This window comes from Callithrix jacchus, chromosome X (genome assembly GCF_049354715.1).
Source record: "Callithrix jacchus isolate 240 chromosome X, calJac240_pri, whole genome shotgun sequence".
In the NCBI taxonomy this organism is placed as follows: domain Eukaryota; kingdom Metazoa; phylum Chordata; class Mammalia; order Primates; family Cebidae; genus Callithrix; species Callithrix jacchus.
The window spans coordinates 48,280,609-48,301,043 of record NC_133524.1 but is presented as its reverse complement, the minus strand read 5'-3'; the positions used below and the strand labels follow the sequence as shown (position 1 = coordinate 48,301,043).

The 20,435-nt window shown below is 47.9% G+C and overlaps 2 pseudogenes across 1 annotated transcript; both read right to left on the bottom strand.

The window, feature by feature from the left end:
* Positions 1–260: 260 nt before the first annotated feature.
* On the bottom strand, positions 261–2,956 carry LOC108589743 (serine/arginine-rich splicing factor 11 pseudogene; annotated as a pseudogene). The gene is made up of 2 exons (XR_013531607.1): positions 2,824–2,956; positions 261–1,086 (listed from the first exon to the last, which is right to left on the bottom strand). The product of XR_013531607.1 is annotated as a serine/arginine-rich splicing factor 11 pseudogene (transcript).
* Positions 2,957–18,911: 15,955 nt separating this feature from the next.
* LOC144581079 (ATP synthase F(0) complex subunit C1, mitochondrial pseudogene) lies at positions 18,912–19,450 on the bottom strand (annotated as a pseudogene).
* Between the last annotated feature and the right edge of the window lie 985 nt (positions 19,451–20,435).

Sequence of the window (20,435 nt, the reverse complement as noted above, 5' to 3'; positions counted from 1 at the left end):
CCTGGAAAGCAAAGGAATAGCTTCTTCAGTTTGAATACCTGAAAAATAGAAAAGAATATAAATAAAAGGTCATCAGCTGCCTGAAATGAGCCAACTACTTGGCATCCTTTGATTGGAAGATTCTGTATAATGTGGGCCTTGTCCATTTGACCATGCAGCAGTATGCGTCAGCTTTTCATTTTCTCAGTGTGGCCACTAACTTGAAGCCAAAGATGGGGGAGCTCTGCATGCTTTTGGCGGGTACTTTGATGGAAACCCGGAGAAGCTCTTGGCTGAGTGTTATGTAATTAATCCAAGTAAAAAGTCTCAGACACACCAGATAGATACAAGGTCATCAGCACAGGATATGCCTTGTCAGATCTGCTACTTGAACTGTCCTAATTCAGTTTTGGGGTACATGTGAAGAACATGCGAGACTGTTGCATAGAGGTATCCGATTTCAGACTTGGTGAAACCAGACCAGCAGCTACATGATTCAACTTGGGATCAATGGTACTCATAAGCTTCAGCAACTGATCTGTGGCAAGAGACTGAGAGTTCAAGTTTGCTCCAGGAAGCCCAAGTGCAGCAAGGTCAAGATCAAGAGTAGGAGCCCCCCAAGTAGTCAGTGAAACAGTGCCAATCTGGGTAAGTGGGTTAGGAGTAGGCAGAAGTCCACCATGGAACAGAAGACCTGCCACTGCATTAGCTGGTGCCAACAGAGACAAAGCCTTAGCCTCATCAGGAATAACTCCTTCTGCATATGGTATGACTGTTAAGCTCTATCGACGAATACAGTGTTTGTCAGATGCTGTGCCACAGCTACTGAGTCTGGATCAAGGAACTTAACAAAGCAGACATGAGATGAGACTGGCAAAGGTGAATCATCCGGCAGGATGTACAGTTTGTCGATCTTGCCTAGGAAACCGAAGAGTCCGCATCTGCTCAGAGCTAGCGCTTGGGGAGACATTAGTCACCTGGATTACCTCGGTGCCGCCGCCTCTGCCACCACCACCTCCGCCACCGGGCCCGCCACTGGGGCCCGGACCCACAGTGCTAGGGACGTCGGTAGTGTTGCTCATGATGCTGCTCGGTTTCTTGCTCCTGCTTTAACACATCAAACACACAACAAACAGTGAGAAGGGGGAAGAGGAACCGGTTTGCAGGAGAGGAGGGTGTCCGATGCTACAGCCGCTGCTGTTTCTCCTCCCTGCCCCCGCTCCCCCACCACCACACGCTGCCAGGGAGGGGAAGAGACTTTGCTGGTCTTTAAGCAGAAAATCTGATTGTTTTCATAATATTTCTTTGGTTTCTAGTGCTTTTGAATCTTTTTGATATGTTATTGGCCATTTTTATTCTTGTGGGAAGTGCCTGTTTCTCCATTGCCTATTTTCTGGCCAAGCTCCAAAGTCACATTTCACTTAATTTTTGTCTTGCTGATTGAAAGCATGTGAACTTAGTGATTTTAATGTAAACAGGAGCAGGGCAAACTGTAATTATATAAGTCTCACTTTGTCACCCAGGCTGGAGTACAGTGACATGATCATAGCTACCAAAAACTCGAACTGTTGGGCTCAAGCAATTTTCCTACCTCAGCCTCGCAAGTAGCTAGGACTACAGGTGTGCGCCACCACACTCAGCTAATTTTAAAATTTTTGTAGAGATGTGAATTTGCTATGCTTCCCAGGCTGGTCTTGAATCCCTGACTTCAAGTAATCCTACCACCACGGCTTGCCAAAGTGCTGGGATTGCAGGCATGAACTACTGCTCCTGGTTGAGAACTGACTTTTGTTTGCTAGTGGTGTGCTTGGTATCTTTTCGTATTTGAGACTTTGGTGCTAGTGCTGAAATATTATACTCACCGTGGGAGGTTTACGGGACTTTTGTTTTCATATTGAACAGATGGAACTGTTCAGTTCTGCATTATTTCAGGTATACAAAATGTGCCTACCAGGACTCTGCTTTATATTCATTGGAAGCAAGAAGTAATACAGTAAAACTTTGCAAGGCTAGAGGCTTTGAAAGAATGAAATGTTCTGGTTTAATTCTATTTTCTGAGAAGTACAAAGGTGAAAAAAACTCAAAACTTACATTTCCTGTTGAATGCAATTTAAAAATATTAGCCAATGATTCCACTTTTCTTCTCTAGAAAATGTGGACATTCTGAGCTACTTGGTGTGCCTGAGAGTTTTATTGTGCAGATACTTTTTAAAAATGTTTTAAAATCAGTTCTCTCAATGAGAACTGATATTATAAATACACTTTTTAGACTAAAAAAAAAAAGGTACAACCCCTCCGGAAGATGGTCTGGTAAGTTTCTTATAAAATTAAACATATGATGCAGCAATTGCGTTCTTGGGCACTTAATCTAGAGAAATGAAAATCGGCCAGGCAAGGTGAGTCATGCCTGTAATCCCAGCACTTTGGGAGGCTGGAGCAGGCAGATCACTTGAGCCTGGTAGTTTGAGACCAACCTGGGCAACATGTCAAAACCCCTCTCTCTACAAAAAACTAAAAAATTAGCCAGGCGTGGTGCCGCATGCCTGTGGTCCCAGCTACTCAGGAGGCTGAGGTGGGAGGATTGTTTGAGCCCAGGAGGTTGAGGATGCCTCAAGCCATGATGGAGTCACTCCTGTCACTCACTGCCCCAATACTGCATATCTAACCCCCACAGAGCCCATCACCCAGCATGCAGGATCCCAGAACCCCCAGCACTCCGACCACAGATTCCTCATCATTGTATTCATAGGCCATATCATTACTCACCAAACAGACCCCATCACTCACCCTGCAAACCCCCTTTAGGTCTCTCAGAGTCATAAGGACTTTCCTTATTTCTGGTACCTCAATGTTAATGTGGGGTAGACGACATGGCTTTGTCCGTGGGTAGCTTCTAGGTGATGGCTGCCATCTCAGGCAGTTTCCATTTGGTACAACAGAAGCACTCCCTCTGCCACCATGGTCAGGGGTAATCTGTTACACAGCAATACATGACTGAAATACACACACACACAGTCACACACACATACATATAAGGAAATACAATCACAGATGCACAAGGACATACGGTCAATAGTAGATATAACCAGGCACGGTGGCTCATACCTGTAATCCCACCACTCTAGGAGGCTGAGGTGAGCAGGTTGCTTGAGCTCAGGAGTTCCAGACCAGCCTGGACAACATAGGGAGATCCTGTCTCTACAAAAAATACAAAAACTAGCTGAGCTGGTACTCAGTAGGCTAAGGTGGGAGGATGGCTTGAGCTGGGGAGATCAAGGCTCCAGTGAGCCGAGATTGCGCCACTGCACTCCAGCCTGGGTGACACAATGGGACCCTATCTCAAAAATAAATAAGAAGGACTGGGCACCGTGGCTCATGCCTGTAATCCCAGCACTTTGGGAGGCGAGGCAGGTGGATCACCTGAGGCCAAGAATTCAAGACCAGCCTGACCAATATGGTAAAACCCCATCTCTACTAAAAATACAAAAATTAGCCAGGTGTGGTGGTGCATGCCTGTAATCCCAGCTACCTGGGAGGCTGCGGCAGGAGAACTGCTTAAACCCGGGAGGCGGAGGTTGCAGTAAGCTGACTTCGTGCCATTGTACTCCAGCCTTTTAAAAAGTTCTTATTGGGCTGGGCGTGGTGGCTCACGCCTGTAATCCCAGCACTTTGGGAGGCTGAGGTGGGTGGATCACGAGGTCAAGAGATCGAGACCATCTTGGTCAACATGGTGAAATGCTGTCTCTACTAAAAATACAAAAAATTAGCTGGGCATGGTGGCGCGTGCCCGTAATCCCAGCTACTCGGGAGGCTGAGGCAGGAGAATTGCCTGAACCCAGGAGGCGGAGGTTGCGGTGAGCCGAGATCGTGCCATTGCACTCCAGCCTGGGTAACAAAAGCGAAACTCCGTCTCAAAAAAAAAAAAAAAAAAAGTTCTTATTAAGGAAACTTAAGACACATGAATCAAAGGTAATAAAAAGTATAATAACTTTTACTATCACAAGTTTCAACAATTTTCATGAGAATGATCTTAAAATCCAACATACATCACACTTATGCATATATGGTTCTTAGGTCTCTGTAATTGACTTTATGTATTTTTATAGTTTTATGTCTTTGAGTTATCCAAATGCCACACTGTGAAACACAGTTCCAACACTCCAACCTCTGTCTCCCCAACCCCATGCCCAACCCCACCCCACCCGACTGCCTCCCTTGCCGCTCCCGCACCTGCGCCCCACTTGCTAGAGAAGCTGCACCTTGGAAGGCGTCACTGTGGACAGATGGACAGATGGACAGCACCCAAGCACGTGAAGGAGCAAGACCCCTGTGGCCACCGAGGCCATATTGGCTGTGGGCAAACTGAGGCATCACAGCTGCTAAGGAGGATGTGAAAGACAGCAATTATATAAGCCAGGAATGAGAGATGGGGCCAGGTGCAAGGCAGAAGGGGTCTTTGTGACAGCGACTCACCTAGACACTAGCCTGTGTCGGGAATGGTGACTTTGCTTAGGGATGGGGCAAGGGAAAGCCAAGTTGTGGCTATCTGTGGGGTCACTAATAGAGAGTCTTCAGGGTGAGGAATGAGGGGCGACTGGGGTGAGTGGGTGTATGTCAGGTCCATGTTTTGATAAAGCTTTACTTTTTCTGAATTATTTTCCTGTGTTATATCACAAATGATATGTTGAGATACGGCTTTCTTTTTTTTACCCTTAATTTAGATGAGACAATCTTCTCTGTCACGCAGGCCGCAGTGCGGTGATGTGATCTCACCTCACTGCAACCTCTGCCTCCCAGGTTCAAGTAATTCTCCTGCCTCAAATTAAAAAAATTTTGAAAAAGTTTTTCAAATTATTTATTTGTTTGTTTATTGAGACAGAGTCTCACTTTGTCCCCCAGGCTGGAATGCAGTGGCACTATCTAAGTTCACTGCAACCTCCCCCTCCGGGGTTCAAGCGATTCTCCTGCCTCAGCCTCCCATGTAGCTGGAAGCAAAGGCGCACAACCACATCCAACTAATTTTTTTTTTTTTGTACTTTTAGTAGAGACGGGTTTTTGCCATGTTGGCAAGACTGGTCTCAAACTCCTGGCCTCAAGTGATCCACCCATCTTGGCCTCCCAAAGGGCTGAGATTACAGGCATGAGTCACAGCACCCAGCCTCTACAAAAACATTTTAATAATTAGCCGGGCATGGTGGCAAGCACCTGAAGTCCCAGCTGCTCATCAGGCTGAACCTCCACGGATCGCTTGAACCCAGGAGGTTGAGAGCGCAGTGAGCCATCATTGGGCCACTGCTCTTCAGCCTGGGAGACAGAGCTAGACCCTGTCTCAAAAAACATTAAAAAATAAAATTCAGCTATTCCTACTCTATTACTCTTTTTTTTTTTTTTTTGAGACAGGGTTTCACTCTGTCACCCAGGCTGGAGTGCAGTGGCACGATCTCGGCTCACTGCAACCTCCACCCCCCAGGTTCAAGCAATTCTCCTGCCTTGGCCTACCAAGTAGCTGGGATTACAGGTTAGCGCCACCGCGCCCGGCTAAGTTTTCTATTTTTAGTAGAGATGGGGTTTCACCATGTTACCCAGGCTGGTCTTGAACTCCTGACCTCAGATGATCTACCTGCCTCAGCCTCCAAAAGTACAGGCATGAGCCACCGCACCTGGCACTTCTCTTGTACTTATGATTTGTATTTGTTAAAATTCATTCATTAACGACTTATCCATATTTATTACCCAAATAAAATTATTTAAAATTATATATTTTTCACTTTTACAATTTAATATCTGCTTTCATGTATTTGTTTATTCTGCTTTTTTTTTTTTTCACACGGAGTATCACTCTGTTGCTCAGGCTGGAGTGCAGTGGCTCAATCTCAGCTCACCACAACCTCCACCTCCCGGGTTTGAAGCGATTCTCCTGCCTCAGCCGCCCGAGTAGCTGGGATTACAGTCATGCACTACCATGCCTTGCTAATTTTTGTATTTTTAGTAGATACCTGGTTTCGCCAAGTTGTCCAGGCTGGTCTTGAACTCCTGACTTCGGTGATCCGCCCACCTCAGCCTGCCAAAGTGCTGGGACTACAGGCGTGAGCCACCGCACTTGGCCCCCTCTACCTTCTTGAATTGGATAGTCAATTCATTCATCATCATTTTTTTCTTGTTAAGGTAAGTTTTTGAGGCAATGATTTATCTTGTTTCAATTTAGCTCTATCGTACAGATTCCACTAGATAGTTTTTTGTTTGTTTGATTTTGTTTTTAAATTACAGGCAGAGTCTCACTCAGTTGCCTAGGCTGAAGTGCAGTGGCCTCTACCCCCCAGGCTGAAGCTTTCTTCCCACCTCACCCTCCTCAGCAGCCAGGACTACAGGCATGCACCACCACCATGTCCAGCCAAGTCGTACATTTTTTGTAGAAACAGGATCTTGCTATCAATATAGCAAGCCTATGAGGTGGCATAGCTGGTCTCAAACTCTTGGCCTCAAGCAGTCCTCCCACCTCGGCCTCCCAAAGTACTAGGATTAGGAGCTTGAGGCATCAAGCCCAGCCTTTTTTTTTTTTTTTAATTAAAAAAAATAGCCAGGCACAATGGCTCACGCCTGTAATCCCAGCACTTTGGGAGGCTAAGGTGGGTGGCTCACCTGAGGTTGGGAGTTTGAGACCAGCCTGACTGACATGGAGAAACCCCATCTCTACTAAAAATACAAAATTAGCCAAGTGTGGTGGCCCATGCCTGTAATCCCAGCTACTCGGGAGGCTGAAGCAGGAGAATCGCTTGATCCCTGGAGGCGTAGGTTGCAGTGAGCCAAGATCACGCCATTGCACTCCAGTCTAGGCAACAAGAGTGAAACTCCGTCTCAAAAAAAAAAAAAATGTGCCAGGTGTGGTGGCTTATGCCTGTAATCCCAGCAACTTGAGAGGCCAAGACAGGTGGATTACTTGATGTCAGGAGTTCGAGACCAGCCTGGGCAACATGGTAAAACCCCGTCTCCACCAAATATACAAAACTTACCTGGACGAGGTGGTACACGCCTGTAGTCCTAGCTACTGGAGAGGCTCAGACATGAGAATCGCTTGAACTCAGGAGGCAGAGGCTGCAGTGAGCCGAGATAGTGCCACTGCACTCCAGCCTGGGTGACAGAGCAAGATCTTATCTCAGAAAACAAAAAACTGTGCAGATAACTTTGGTTAATGTCTTAATACATTGCTTTGAAACAATCCCAAACTTACAGAAAAGTCACAGGCATAGTACATATAATTTTTCTTTCTGAACCACTTAAAATTAACGTGCTTGGTCACATATTTGGGTTGAAGAAACAAAGGCCGGGCGCGGTGGCTCACGCCTGTAATCCCAGGACTCTGGGAGGCTGAGGTGGGTGGATCATGAGGTCAAGAGATCGAGACCATCCTGGTCAACATGGTGAAACCCCGTCTCTACTAAAGATACAAAATATTAGCTGGGCATGGTGGCACGTGCCCGTAATCCCAGCTACTCGGGAGGCTGAGGCAGGAGAATTGCCTGAACCCAGGAGGCGGAGGTTGCGGTGAGCCGAGATCGCGCCATTGCACTCCAGCCTGGGTAACAAGAGCAAAACTCCGTCTCAAAAAAAAAAAAAAAAAAGGCCGGGTGCGGTGGCTCACGCCTATAATCCCAGCACTTTGGGAGGCCAAGGCGGGTGGATCATGAGGTCAAAAGATCGAGACCATCCTGGTCAACAAGGTGAAACCCTGTCTCTACTAAAAATGCAAAAAAAATTAGCTGGGCACGGTGGCGCGTGCCTGTAATCCCAGCTACTCAGGAGGCTGAGGCAGGAGAATTGCCTGAACCCAGGAGGCTGAGGTTGCGCCTCAGTCGAGATCCCAGTTGAGATCGTGCCATTGCACCACTCCAGCCTGCATAACAAGAGCAAAACTCCGTCTCAAAAAAAAAACCAGGATATTGACCTCGGTGCAATCCGGAGTGTATTCAGATTTCACCAGTTTTACATGCGCTTATTTGTGTGAGTTTAATTCCATTCAGTTATTTCACGTGTAACCACCACCACAGTCAAGATAGAGAAGGCTTCCATCCCCACAAAGCTCCCTTTGCTACCCCTTTATAAACAGAACAGACACCTACCTTCCCTGCCACCCTAATTCCTCAAAACACCTAATCTCTATTTTCTTATTTCAGGAATATTGTATAAAAGAAATCATACAGAGGCTGGGCGTGGTGGCTCATGCATGTAATCCCAGCACTTTGGGAGGCTGAGGTGGGTGGATCACATGACGTGAGGCATTTGAGACCAGTCTGACCAACATGTAGAAACCCCGTCTCTACTAAAAATACAAAATTAGCCGGCCATGGTGGCGCATGCCTGTAATCACAGCTACTTGGGAAGCTGAGGCAGGAGAATCGCTTGAACCTGGGAGGTGGAGGTTGCAGTGAGTTAAAATCGTGCCATTGCACTCTAACCTGGGCAACAAGAGCAAAACTCTGTCTGAAAGAAAGAAAAAGAAAGAAAGAAAGAGAGAGAGAGAAAGGAAGGAAGGAAGGAAGGAAGGAAGGAAGGAAGGAAGGAAGGAAGGAAGGAAGGAAGGAAGGAAAGAAATCATACAGAAGGCAATTTTTCAAGATTAGTTTCTTCACTCAGCATAATCCCGTGGAAATCCATCCAAATCACTGCATATATCAAGGGCTTCCTGCTTTGTATTGCTGAGCGCTATTCCATAGTATGGACATATCACAGAGATAAACATTCATCCCTAATGTTGGAAAGCCATTTGGGCTGTTTCTGTGTGTGGCTATTACAAATAAAGCTGCTATGAAAGTTCATGCACAGGGCTTTATTTTTTGTGATCCTCTCACCTCAGCCTCCAGAGTAGCTGAGACCACGGGCACACAACACCATGCCTGGCTAATTTTTTCTTTCTTTCTTTTTCTTTTTTTCAATAGAGACAGCATCTCGCCATATTGCCCACGCTGGTCTTGAACTCCTAGGATCATGTGATCCTCCCACCTTGGCCTCACAAAGTGCTGGAATTATAAGCACGAGCCAGCACACACGGCTCTTAAAATATATTTTCATGTGAATACTTTTCATCTGTGTATCTTCTTTGGGAAATGTCTGTCCATCCCTTGTGGAGATTTGCTCGTTGGATTTCTTGTTTGCTATTGAATTTTGAGAGTTATTTATATATTTCAAATACTCATGGTTCATAGGGTATGTAGTTTGCAGGGCTTGAGGACCCCATCCTCTTAATGGGGTCCTCAGCAGAGCAGACTTTTTTGTTGATTTTTGTTTGTTTCTTTGTTTTGTAGAGACAGGGTCGCACTCTGTTGCTCCAGCTGCTCTCAAAGTCCTGGTCTCAAGCAGTTCTCCTTCCTGGGCCTCCCAACCTGCTACAATTGCAGACGTGAGCCACACCACACCGGGCCAAAAGTTTTACATTTTGATGAGGTCCAGTTAATCTTTTTTTAAATGGGTCATGCTTTTTGCGTCAAGTCTAAGAACTCTGCCTAGCTTTTCACCCCAAAGATTTTTGTTACTTTTTTTTTGAGACAGGGTCTCACTCTGTTGCCCAGGGTGGAGTGCAGTGGTGCGATCTTGGCTCACTGCAACCTCCACCTCTCAAGTTCAAGCAATTCTCCTGCCTCAGCCTCCCAAGTAGCTGGGATTACAGGTGCCCGCTACCACGCCCGGCTAATTTTTGTATTTTTAGTAGAGACGGGGTTTCACCGTGTTGACCAGGATGTTCTCCAGCTCCTAACCTTGTGATCTACCCGCCTTGGCCTCCCAAAGTGCAAGGATTACAGGCATGAGTCACCCCACCCGGTCTTGCTACATTTTTTCCAAAAGTTTGCAGGTTGACAGTTTGCACTGAACTCTGATTCACCTTGAGATGGTTTTTCTATAAAGTGTGTCCAAGGTTTTGTTTTTGTTTTTTTCCCCTTCCCCGTGGATGTCCAACAGTTCCAGCTCCATTTGCTGAAAAGGCCGTATTTCCTCCACTGAATTGCTTTTATACCCGTGGTCAAAAATCTGGTGGCTAGGCTGAGCATGGTGGCTCATGCCTGTAATCCCAGCATTTTGGAAGGCTGAGATGAGTGGATCACTGAAATCGGGAGGTCAAGACCAGCCTGGCCAACATGGTGAAACTCTACAAACACTAGCCAGGTGTGGTGGCACATGCTTGTATAATCCCAGCTACTTGGGAGGCTGAGGTGGGACAATTGCTTGAACCCAGGAGGAGGAGTTTGCAGTGAGCTGAGATTGCACTACTGCACTCCAGCCTAGGGGACAGAGCAAGACTCCATCTCAAAAAAAAAAAAAAAAAAAAAAATCTGGCAGGCAGATTTGTGTGGATCTACTTGTGGGTTCTCTATTCCATTCCATCGATCTCTGTGTTTATCCCTTCACGAATACCACACCACCCAAATTACTGCAGCTATGCAGTAAGCCGTTAAGTCAGGTCGAGTGAGCCCACTCACTTTGGTCTTCTTTTCCGAATTGTGTTAGCCATTCCAGTTCTTTTGCCTTTCCATATTAATTTTACAATAAGCTTGCCTGTGCCTACAAAAACACCTTGCTGAGAGTTTGCCAGGAATCGCACTAAACCTGTCGATCGCTTTGGGAGGACTGACATCTTTGCTGTGTTGACTTCACTAAGTCCTGGGCATGGTCTGTCTCTACATTGATTTTGTCCTTGGATTTCTTGTATTGGCATTTTGTCTTTTTTATCATACAAATTCTGTACAAACAAAAAATAATAAACAATACATTTTTTAAAAATTCTGTACATAGGCTGGGCACAGTAGCTCATGCCTGTAATCTCAGCACTTTGGGAGGCCAAGGGGGGAGAATCACTTGAGTTCAAAACCATCCTGGCCAACATAGCAAGACCCCATCTCTACACACACACACACACACACACACACACACAAAAATATATATATATATATATATATTTCTACTAAAAATACAAAAAATTAGCCGGGCGTAGTGGCACATGCCTATAATCTGAGCTACTTGGGAGGCTGAGGCAGGAGAATTGCTTGAAGCCAGTAGGTGGAGGTTGCAGTGAGCCAAGATCGTGCCATTGCACTCCAGCTTGGGTGACAGAGCAAGACTCCATCTCAAGAAAAAATAAATCCGTACATATTTTGTGTAAGCAAAATATATAGTTTTTCTTTTTTTTTTTTTTCCGTTGAGACACAGTCTTGCTCTGTCACTCAGGCTCGAGTGCAGTAGAATAATCACAGCTCTCTGCAGCCTCAAGAGCTTCTGGGCTCAAACAATCCTCCTGCCTCAGCCTCTTAAGTAGCTGGGACTACAGGCAAATGCCACCATGCCTGGCTAACTTTTTTACTTTTCTGTAGAGACAGGTCTCACTCTGTTGCCCAGGCTGACCTTGAACCCCTTGGCTCAAGCAGTCCTCCCATCTTTGCCTCCCAAAGTGGTGGGATTACAGGCGTGAGCCACTGTACCTGGCCAGACTTGAATCCTTTCTTGGTGTGCGAAAAAGTAGGTCATAAAGGTTGTAACAAAAAACTTGCAGTGATTCTTTTTGTTTGCTTGTTTTTGGAGACAGGGTCTTGCTCTGTTGCTCAGGCTGGAGTAAGTGCAGTGGCACAATGTACAGATTATGTACAGATTATTTATTTATTTATTTGAGGCAGGGTGTCATGCTGTCACCCAGCCTGGAGTGCAGTGGCATGATCATGGCCCATTGCAGCCTCAACATCCCAGCCTCAAGTAATTCTCCCACTTCACGGCTCACTGCAGGCCAGGCTAATTATTATTATTGCTGTTGTTATTATTTAATTAATTGTAGAGATGGGGTCTTGCTTTGTTGACCAGTCTGGTCTTGAACAGGGGATCCTCGCACTTCGACCTCCCAAAGTGCTAGGATTACAGGCATGAACCACTATACCCAGCCACCTTCTGTATTTAACTAAGTCTGGGGGAAATTTTTTGGTGAGATCCTGGGTTGTCTAATGCTTGTTGGGGACAACTCTTTGAGGACTTCAATTGCTAACGTCTCATCAGGGGTGTTAGGTGCGTCGCTCACATAAAGGCACCACCAGGCAGGTTTTGTGTGAGCAACATGGCTGTTTATTCACCCATGTGCGGGTGGGCTGAGTCCGAAAAGAGAGTCAGCGGAGGGCTGTGGGATAGGAGTTGGTTTATAGGTTGGGGCAAGTGGTCAGTTAAAGGTGGTAATCTATTTTAGGGTGGGGAAGGGCGTCATGGGATGCATGGTCACAAGGGTAGGGGTCATGTATTCCAAACAGGCATGATCATAAATGTGGGGTTATCGGTTGCAAGCAGAGGGGAGGGTGAGGTAAACTACATAGTTACGGGGGTGGGGGTCTTCAGAAACCCAATGTCCAGGGGGGAAATCCCACAAGGCTGAGCAGGAACAATGGTTGCAGGTTGCAGGTTGCAGGTTGCAGGGGGAGACCAATTAGTTGAGGCAGGAATAAGTTGTTTCATTTCTTTCTGTGGTCACCTGGTTACCTGTGGTAGACTTTCTGGCTCCTGGGGACCATCCAGAGGTGTACGTGTGGGTCACCAAGGCTAAAATGGCCAGGCTTGGACTTGGAGGCCTGACAATGGGAATTTAAGAACTGCTGCGAAGTATCTTCATCAGCCCATTAAACCAGACGGCTACGGAAACTCTAATGTCGCAAATCTGATGCTTCCTGGGGTCACAACTAGGATGATAAGTTCTGGATTCAGACTATGACTGGTTGTCGTGGCTCAGAACTGTAATCCTAATGATTTGAGAGATCTACCTGGGAGGATTACTTGAGGCCAAGAGTTCGAGACCAGCCTGGGCAACATAGTGAGACCCTGTCTCTACAAAAAAAATTAAAAAATTAACCAGGCATGGTGACATGTGCTTGTAGTCCCAGCTAGTTGGGAGGCTGAGGTGGGAGAACTACTGCCTGAGCCCAGGAGGTCGAAGCTGCAGTGAGCCAAGGTTATGCCACTGTGCTTCAGCCTGGGCAACAAAGCCAGATCGTGTCTCTTAAAAAAACATTATATTCAAGCCACAACATCTGTAAGCCACCAGCATTTGAGAAGTTGCTTCTCTCCATGGCCTGGCACTGGTTTTCATCCTACTATTAGAAATGCATTAATGCTCCTTGGGGAAACAGCCAGCTTCACCCACACCTGCCCCATGAGCTGTGAAAATGCACACTATAAGAAGGAGCTTCAGCCAGGTGCAGTGACTGACAGCTGTAATCCCAGCACTTCGGGAGGCTGAGGTGGGCGGATCTCGAGGTCGAGAACCAAGACCAGACCGGCCAACATGGTGAAACCCCATGTCTACTAAAAATACAAAAATTAGCTGGGCGTGGTGGCACACACCTGTAGTCCCAGCTAGCTGGGAGGCTGAGGCAGGAGAATTGCTTGAACCTGGGAGGTGGAGGTTGCAGTGGGCCGACATTACACCACTGCATTCCAGCCTGGGTGACAGAGCGAGCCTCCATCTCAAAAAAAAAAAAGAAAAGAAAGAAAAAAATATTGATTACTTGAAATCCTACCACTGTACAGTTAGCACTACACACACACACACACACACACACACACAATTTAATCAAGCTGGATCATAATATTTATGCTATTATAATGATTTTTCACAGCTATCTATTTTACTGTTATTTTGTTTTCTTTCCTCCTTCCACTCGGTAACCAGTTTCTGCATCCTGGTTTACGTTGGGAAAGGAAAATATCTCGGGCCTCTTCAAGCTGGGAACCACTCAGAGCAAATCTGCCTCATTCTGTTCAAAGTCATCCCTCTCCTCACTGAGATGGATGTGTATTGTGATTGTCTCTCCTTTAGAAAGACTTATCAGAAACCAAAAGAACGCAACCATTTCTCTCTCACCTGCCTGTGACCTGGAAGCCCCCTCCTGGCTTCAAGAGTTATTCCTGCCTTTCTGCATGAAACCAGTGTACTTCTTACATATATTGATTGATGTCTCATGTTTCCCTAAAATGTGTAAAACCAAGCTGTGTCCTGACCACTTGGGCACATGTCATTAGGACTTTATGAAGCTGTGTCATAAGCGCACTTCCTTAAGGAGGCACTTCCCTTAGGCACTTCCTTTAGAAAGTTTATTTCCTTTGGCAAACAGGCTGGAGGCTGGCACTCTCTAGCCTGTTGCCCAGGCTGGAGAGCAGTGGGGTGATCTCGGCTCACTGCAACCTCTGCCTTCCCCGCCTCCTAAGTTCAAGCAATCCTCCTACCTCAGCCTCCTGAGTAGCTGAGACTACAGGCACCCACCACCACACCCAGCTAGCTTTTCTTTGTGGGTTTTTTTTTTTTTTTGAGATGGAGTCTTGCTCTGTTGGCCATCTGGAGTGCAATGGTGCAATCTCAGCTCACTGCAACCTCTGCCTGGGTTCAAGTGATTCTCCTGCCTCAGCCTCATGAGTTGCTGGGATTACAGACATGTACCACCACACCTGGCTAATTTTTGTATTTTTAGTAGAGACAGTGTTTCGCCATGTTGGTCAGGCTAGTCTTGAACTCCTGACCTCGTGGTCCACCCGCGTCGGCCTCCCAAAGTGCTGGGATTACAGGCATGAGCCACTGTGCCCGGCTGCCTGGCTAGTTTTTGTAGAGAAGGGATTCCACCATGTTGCCCAGGCTGATCTCGATCTCCTGGCCTTAACTGATCCGCCCTCCTCAGCTTCCAAAAGTGCTGGGATTACAGGCAAAAGCCACTGCATTCTGAATGGGTCATTACTCTAGAGGTAACCTCGTGCTGCTGATGACAATCACAAATCCTCCCGCACTGTGCCTCCAGTGGGTATTAACAGTCTCATGGATGACAAACATCAGTGGGCAGGCCTCAAAAACTCTAAGATCATGATCATCACCTCCCAAGACGCCAGTTCCTGCCTCAAGATGTCTCTGAAGGACCTGGGTGGCAGTGGTGGTGAATGCTGGCCATTCAGGCAGAGGCTCACCCATACTTTCCTGGATGGGCATGAGAGGTGTGTGCTCCTGTATAAGAGCTAAAGCTGGCATTTCCCGGGGCCAGCCTGGGAACTGCAGCCAGAACAGGTTGGCACTTGTGCATGCGCCTGCAGGGCCAATGACATCAGGGACCTGCTCAGGGCCAATGACATCAGGGACCTGCTTGTCCCCAGGCGCAGGGAGGGATGCCTGGGAGGCAGTGTGGGAGGGAGGAGGAGGGAAGGACAGTGTCCTAAGGAGGAGGGAGTGCAGGGATGTTTGTGTCCTGACTCTCATTGTGCCTTGTATTGTTCTCCCTTTCTCCTTAGGGGGGCCCCCAGCTGCTCTTCCTGCAGATACCCTGTCTCTCCTCTCACAGAAGCCGACTCTTGCTCTGGGGGACAAAGGAGGCTTGGAGCCCCAGAAAGCCTCAAGACAAAGCTACTGAGTGGTGTGCGAGAGGCGAACGCAAGAGGCCCAGAATAAACTCTTGTGCGTCTCACCACCTGCTCTCCACCTCTGAATGGGACCGGGTGGCCACACGGAGACTCAGGGTCACTAGGGCCACGCTGGTGGGAGTGGGGTGATGATGGTGGTGCTAAGAGTGGACTCAGGCGAGGCATTCCCCTTGGGGTGCGAGCATCTAAGCGGTTGCGGGGCGCAAGCTTGGGCTTGGTGATCAGTCTGGGGGCTGACATGAACACTACGCTTAGGCCTGGGATTTCGAGTCTTGTCCTGCAATCAAGCAGCTCAAGTTCCTAAACTGGAACTTAGCTACAGGGAAACTCCTAGCAACCAGTCAGCCCCTTAGTTACAGTGGGGGCACTAGCAATGCGGGCCTGGGACCTCCCCTGGGAACGTTTGGCAGGTCATGCTGAGGCCTGGAGGTCAGGATCAGAGACAGAATGCTCGGCGGAGTACACCTGTCCTAAAGACTGGATCGTACCCCGGCCTGGCCAGGTGCTGTGAGAAGGATGGGATTCACGCCCGGTGCATCTGGGGTAGGGGGAATCACGCTGAATTAGAGGTGGGCGTAGCTAACAAAGAGCTGCGGGGGGGGGGGGGGGGGGGGGGGGGGCGCTAAACGTAATCCAACATGGCGGCGCCCGAGGAAGCCTGCAGTGTGGGCGCCGCCATTTTGTTTGAGGTTTGGGTGAACAATGCTGGAGGATGGCTAGCATCGCTGTGGGGAGGGCTATGCTGGTTGAAGCCGCTCCCCACTCCCCGGTCTACAACCGCAAATCCACAGTGAGCTTGCCCGAAGGAGATTGTCAGCTCCCTACATGGAGCCTACGGGGATTGTGCCAGGTTTAAGAACATGGTTAATTTAATAAAGTCTCAACATCAGACCATACTTTTAAAGAGAAGAGCTTTAGGCCGGGCGCTGTGGCTCATGCCTGTAATCCCAACCCTTTGGGAGGACGAGGCAGGTGGATCACCTGAGGTCAAGAGTTCGAGACCAGCCTGGCCAACATGAGAGAGAGAAGAGCTTTCATATCAACATGGGAAACCACAGAGGTATAAATTTAGAGACATACACATATAATTATATAAAAAGTAATCATTTTACTTTTTTCTTTTTTTTTGAGACGGAGTCTCGCTCTGTCGCCCAGGCTGGAGTACAGTGGCACGTTCTCAGCTCACACAACCTCTGCCTCCCAGGTTCAAGCAATTCTCCTGCCTCAGCCTCCCAACTAGCTTGGATTATAGCTGTGCACCACCATGCCTGGCTTATTTTTGTATTTTTAAGTAGAGACCGGGTTTCACCATGTTGGTCAGGCTGGTCTCGAACCCTTGACCTCCTGATCCACCCGCCTCAGCCTCTCAAAGTGCTGAGATTACAGGAGTGAACATTACATGAAGAATCCCCTCAGGCAAGGTGCAGTGGCTCACGCCTGTAATCCCAGCACTTTGGGAGGCCGAGGCAAGTGGATCAGGAGGTCAGGAGTTCAAGACCAGCCTGGCCAAGATGGTGAAACCCCCGTCTCTACTAAAAATTACAAAAAAATTAGCTGGGCGCGGTGGCAGGTGCCTGTAATCCCAGATACTTGGAAGGCTGAGGCAAGAGAATCGCTTGAACCTGGGAGGTTGTGGTTGCAGTGAGCCAAGATCGTGCCACTGCACTCTAGCCTGGGTGACAGAGCGACCCAAGGTGAGCAGATCACTTGAGTTCAGGAGTTCAAAACCAGCCTGGGCAACATGCAAAACCCCCTCTCTACTAAAAATACACAAATTAGTCGGATGTGGTGGCCTGGCCTGTAATCCCACCTACTCAGGAGGCTGAAGTGGGAGGATAGCTTGAACCCAGGAGGTGGAGGCTGCAGTGAGCTGAAATCGCACCACTGCACTCCAGATGGGTCAGGCCAAAAGAAAGTTAAAGAGGGCACTATATCTATGAATAGATCAATCAGTAGGTCCATCGGTATAGATATACCAGTGAAAAGCTATTATTTTCAAATTCTGGATGATGGCTTTCTGACTTGGGGAAAGAAGGTCAAGTCAGGCCTCTGGGCAAAGGTGATACTGGAGCAAAGACAGGAGGGAGGAGCAAGTCACCGAGGCACCCGGGGAAGAGCAAACACAAAGGCTTGAAGTGAGAAGTTACTGGGTATCATCGGGGCATGGAGCTTGAGGGAAGTTGGAGGGGGGTGACCAGAAAGAGAGCCGAAAGAGAGGATGTCAGCGAAATGACAGGCAATCAGACCTCAGGGCTAAGGGGCATGCAGGCTCGCAGCACACTTCTCTGCAGCATTGTAAGCAGAGTCGAGTGTGCAGCTTGGGCCTCCTTGTGGAGCGTGCAGCTGGGTGGGGCTAAAGCGGTTGATTCTCTCTAGCAGTATTCTGGGTGAACCTGGCTTGAGATGTGTAACTTTTGATTAAATGTTAGATTCAGAGTTAGAATAAGGGCCGTATACAAAACAATGAGTCTTAAAATATAAAGCTGTCATGCCTTTATTATTTATTTATGTATGTATTTTTTTGAGGTCTGTCACCAGACTGGAGTGCAGTGTCTTGATCTCAGCTCACTGCAACCTCCGCTTCCTGGATTCAAGCGATTCTCCTGCCTCAGCCTGCCAAGTAGCTGGGACTACAGGTGTCCGCCAACACACCTGGCTAATTTTTGTATTTTTAGTAGAGACAAGGTTTCACCATGTTGGCCACGATGGTCTCGATCTCTTGACCTCATGATCTGCCTGCCTCGAACTCCCAAAGTTCTAGGATTACAGGTGTGAGACACCTCATCCAGCCGTTTTTCTTTTTGAAACAGGGTCTCACTTATGGCCCAGGCTGGAGTGCAGTGGCTCAATCACAGCTTACTGCAGCCTCCACCTCCCTAGGCTCAGGTGATCCTCCCACCTCAGCCTCCTGAATAACTGGGACTACAGTCACACACCACCACACCCAGCCAATTTTTGTATTTTTTGTAGAGACAGGGTCTTGCTATGTTGCCCAGGCTGGTCTCGAAGTCCCGGGCTCAAGCAATCCTCTCACCTCGGCCTCCTAAAGTGCTAAGATTACAGACATGAGCCACTGTGCCCGGCCACAGCTTTATGTTTTTTTGTTTTGATTTGGTTTGGTTTTTTTGTTGTTGTTTTTGTTTTCGAGACAGAGTCTTGCTCTTGTCACCCAGGCTGGAGAGCAGTGGCAGGATCTCGACTCACTGCAGCCTCCTCCTCCCAGGTTCAAGCTATTCTCCTGCCTCAGCCTCCCAAGTTGCTGGGATTACAGGTGCCTGTCACCACACCTGGCTAATTTATTATTTTTAGTAGAGATGGGGTTTCACCATGTTGGCCAGGCTGGTCTCGAACTCCTGACCTCATGATCTGTCCATTTTGGCCTCCCAAAGTGCTGGAATTACAGGCATGAATCACCGCGCCTGGCCCTATTTTTTTAATGTATAAAACATAGGGTTTTTTTGGTGTGTGTTATTGTTTGCTGGTTTTTAATTTATTTTTATTAATTTATTTATTTATTTTTTAGAGAAACATTGTGTTTAATGGTAAAGCTTAGCATACCCCAGCACCAGGAATGGCATGGAGTTGTGGCAGCAGGGACAGGCAGGTGACCCCAAAGAGCCTAACATAGTGAAGAGAATGAGGAAGGCGACCATCAAACAGAAGAGCCCCGTGGCCTCAGACAGAGCAAAGCCCAGAATGGCGTAGGAGAAGAGCTGCTGCTTGAGAGATGGGTTCCTGGAATAGCAATGATCAAGCTGCCAAACACTGTTCCAATGCCAGCCCCTGAACCAGCCACACCAACTGTGGCTGCTCCAGCACCAATAAACTTGGCTGCTGTGTCGATGTCCCGGGAGGCAACACTGGTCTGGAACTCCCGTCAGGCCACCTGGAGTGGGGAGCTGCTGGAGGAAGGCTGTTTAGATGAACTCTCTGGGTTATTCAAGGAGGCAGACACAGGCCTGATTAGACCCCTGGTACAACAGCGGATCAGAGCCGGAGAAATGAGTAACGCCCCGGTAGGCTGCATTTTTTCAGTCTCCCAGCTTTAGCCCTTGGTCTCAGTGCTCAGCTTCCCCTACCCCTATTTTTAATTTTTTTGAGACAGAGTTTCACTCTTGTGGCCCAAGCTGGAGTGTAATGGCGCCATCTCAGCTCACTGCAACCTCCGTTTCCCAGGTTCAAGCGATTCTCCTGCCTCAGCTTCCCGAGTTGCTGGGATTACAGGCTTGTACCACCAAACCTGGATAATTTTTGTATTTTTTGTAGAAGTGGGGTTTTGCCATGTTGGCCAGGCTGGTGTCCAACTCCTAAACTCAAGTGATCCACCCGCCTCAGCCTCCCTGTGTTGGGATTACAGGTGTGAGCCACCGTGCCTGGCCCAATGGGAAGTTTTGACCAGTGGGAAATAACATAATCACAGTGTAGTTCCAGCAGTCGGGTGGCAGTGCAGACTGTACATTTAAGGAGCGGAAGAGAAGGGGGGATCAGAGAGATATTTAGGATACTACTGAAGTAGTCCAGGTGCAAAATGTAATCAAGGCCTAGAATAAAAATTGGGAGCACTCTTAGCCAGTTTCCCTGTACCACGAGGCCTACTGCATGCGCACCTCCTGGCCCACACACCCCGACCCCAGGAAAATATTTTTTTGACAACTGGAACCAAGATCTTGGTGATCTTTTGCGAAGTCAGAGCTTCTTAAATTGGAATACAGGCAGGGCATGGTGGCTCATGCCTATAATCTCAGCACTGTGGCAGGTCAAGGTGGGTGGATCACTTGAGCCTGGGAGTTTGAGACCAGCCTGGGCAGTGTGGTGAAACTCCGTCTCTACTAAAAACACAAAAATTAGCCGGGCATGGTGGTGCTCGGCTATAATCCCAGCACTTTGGGAGCCCGAGTCCCCCGGATCATGAGGTCAGGAGCTCAAGACCAGCGCAGCCAACATGGTGAAACCCTGTCTCTACTAAAAATACAAACATTAGCCAGGCATGGTGGCAGGCACCTATAATCCTAGCTACTCGGGAGGCTGAGGCAGGAGAATTGCTT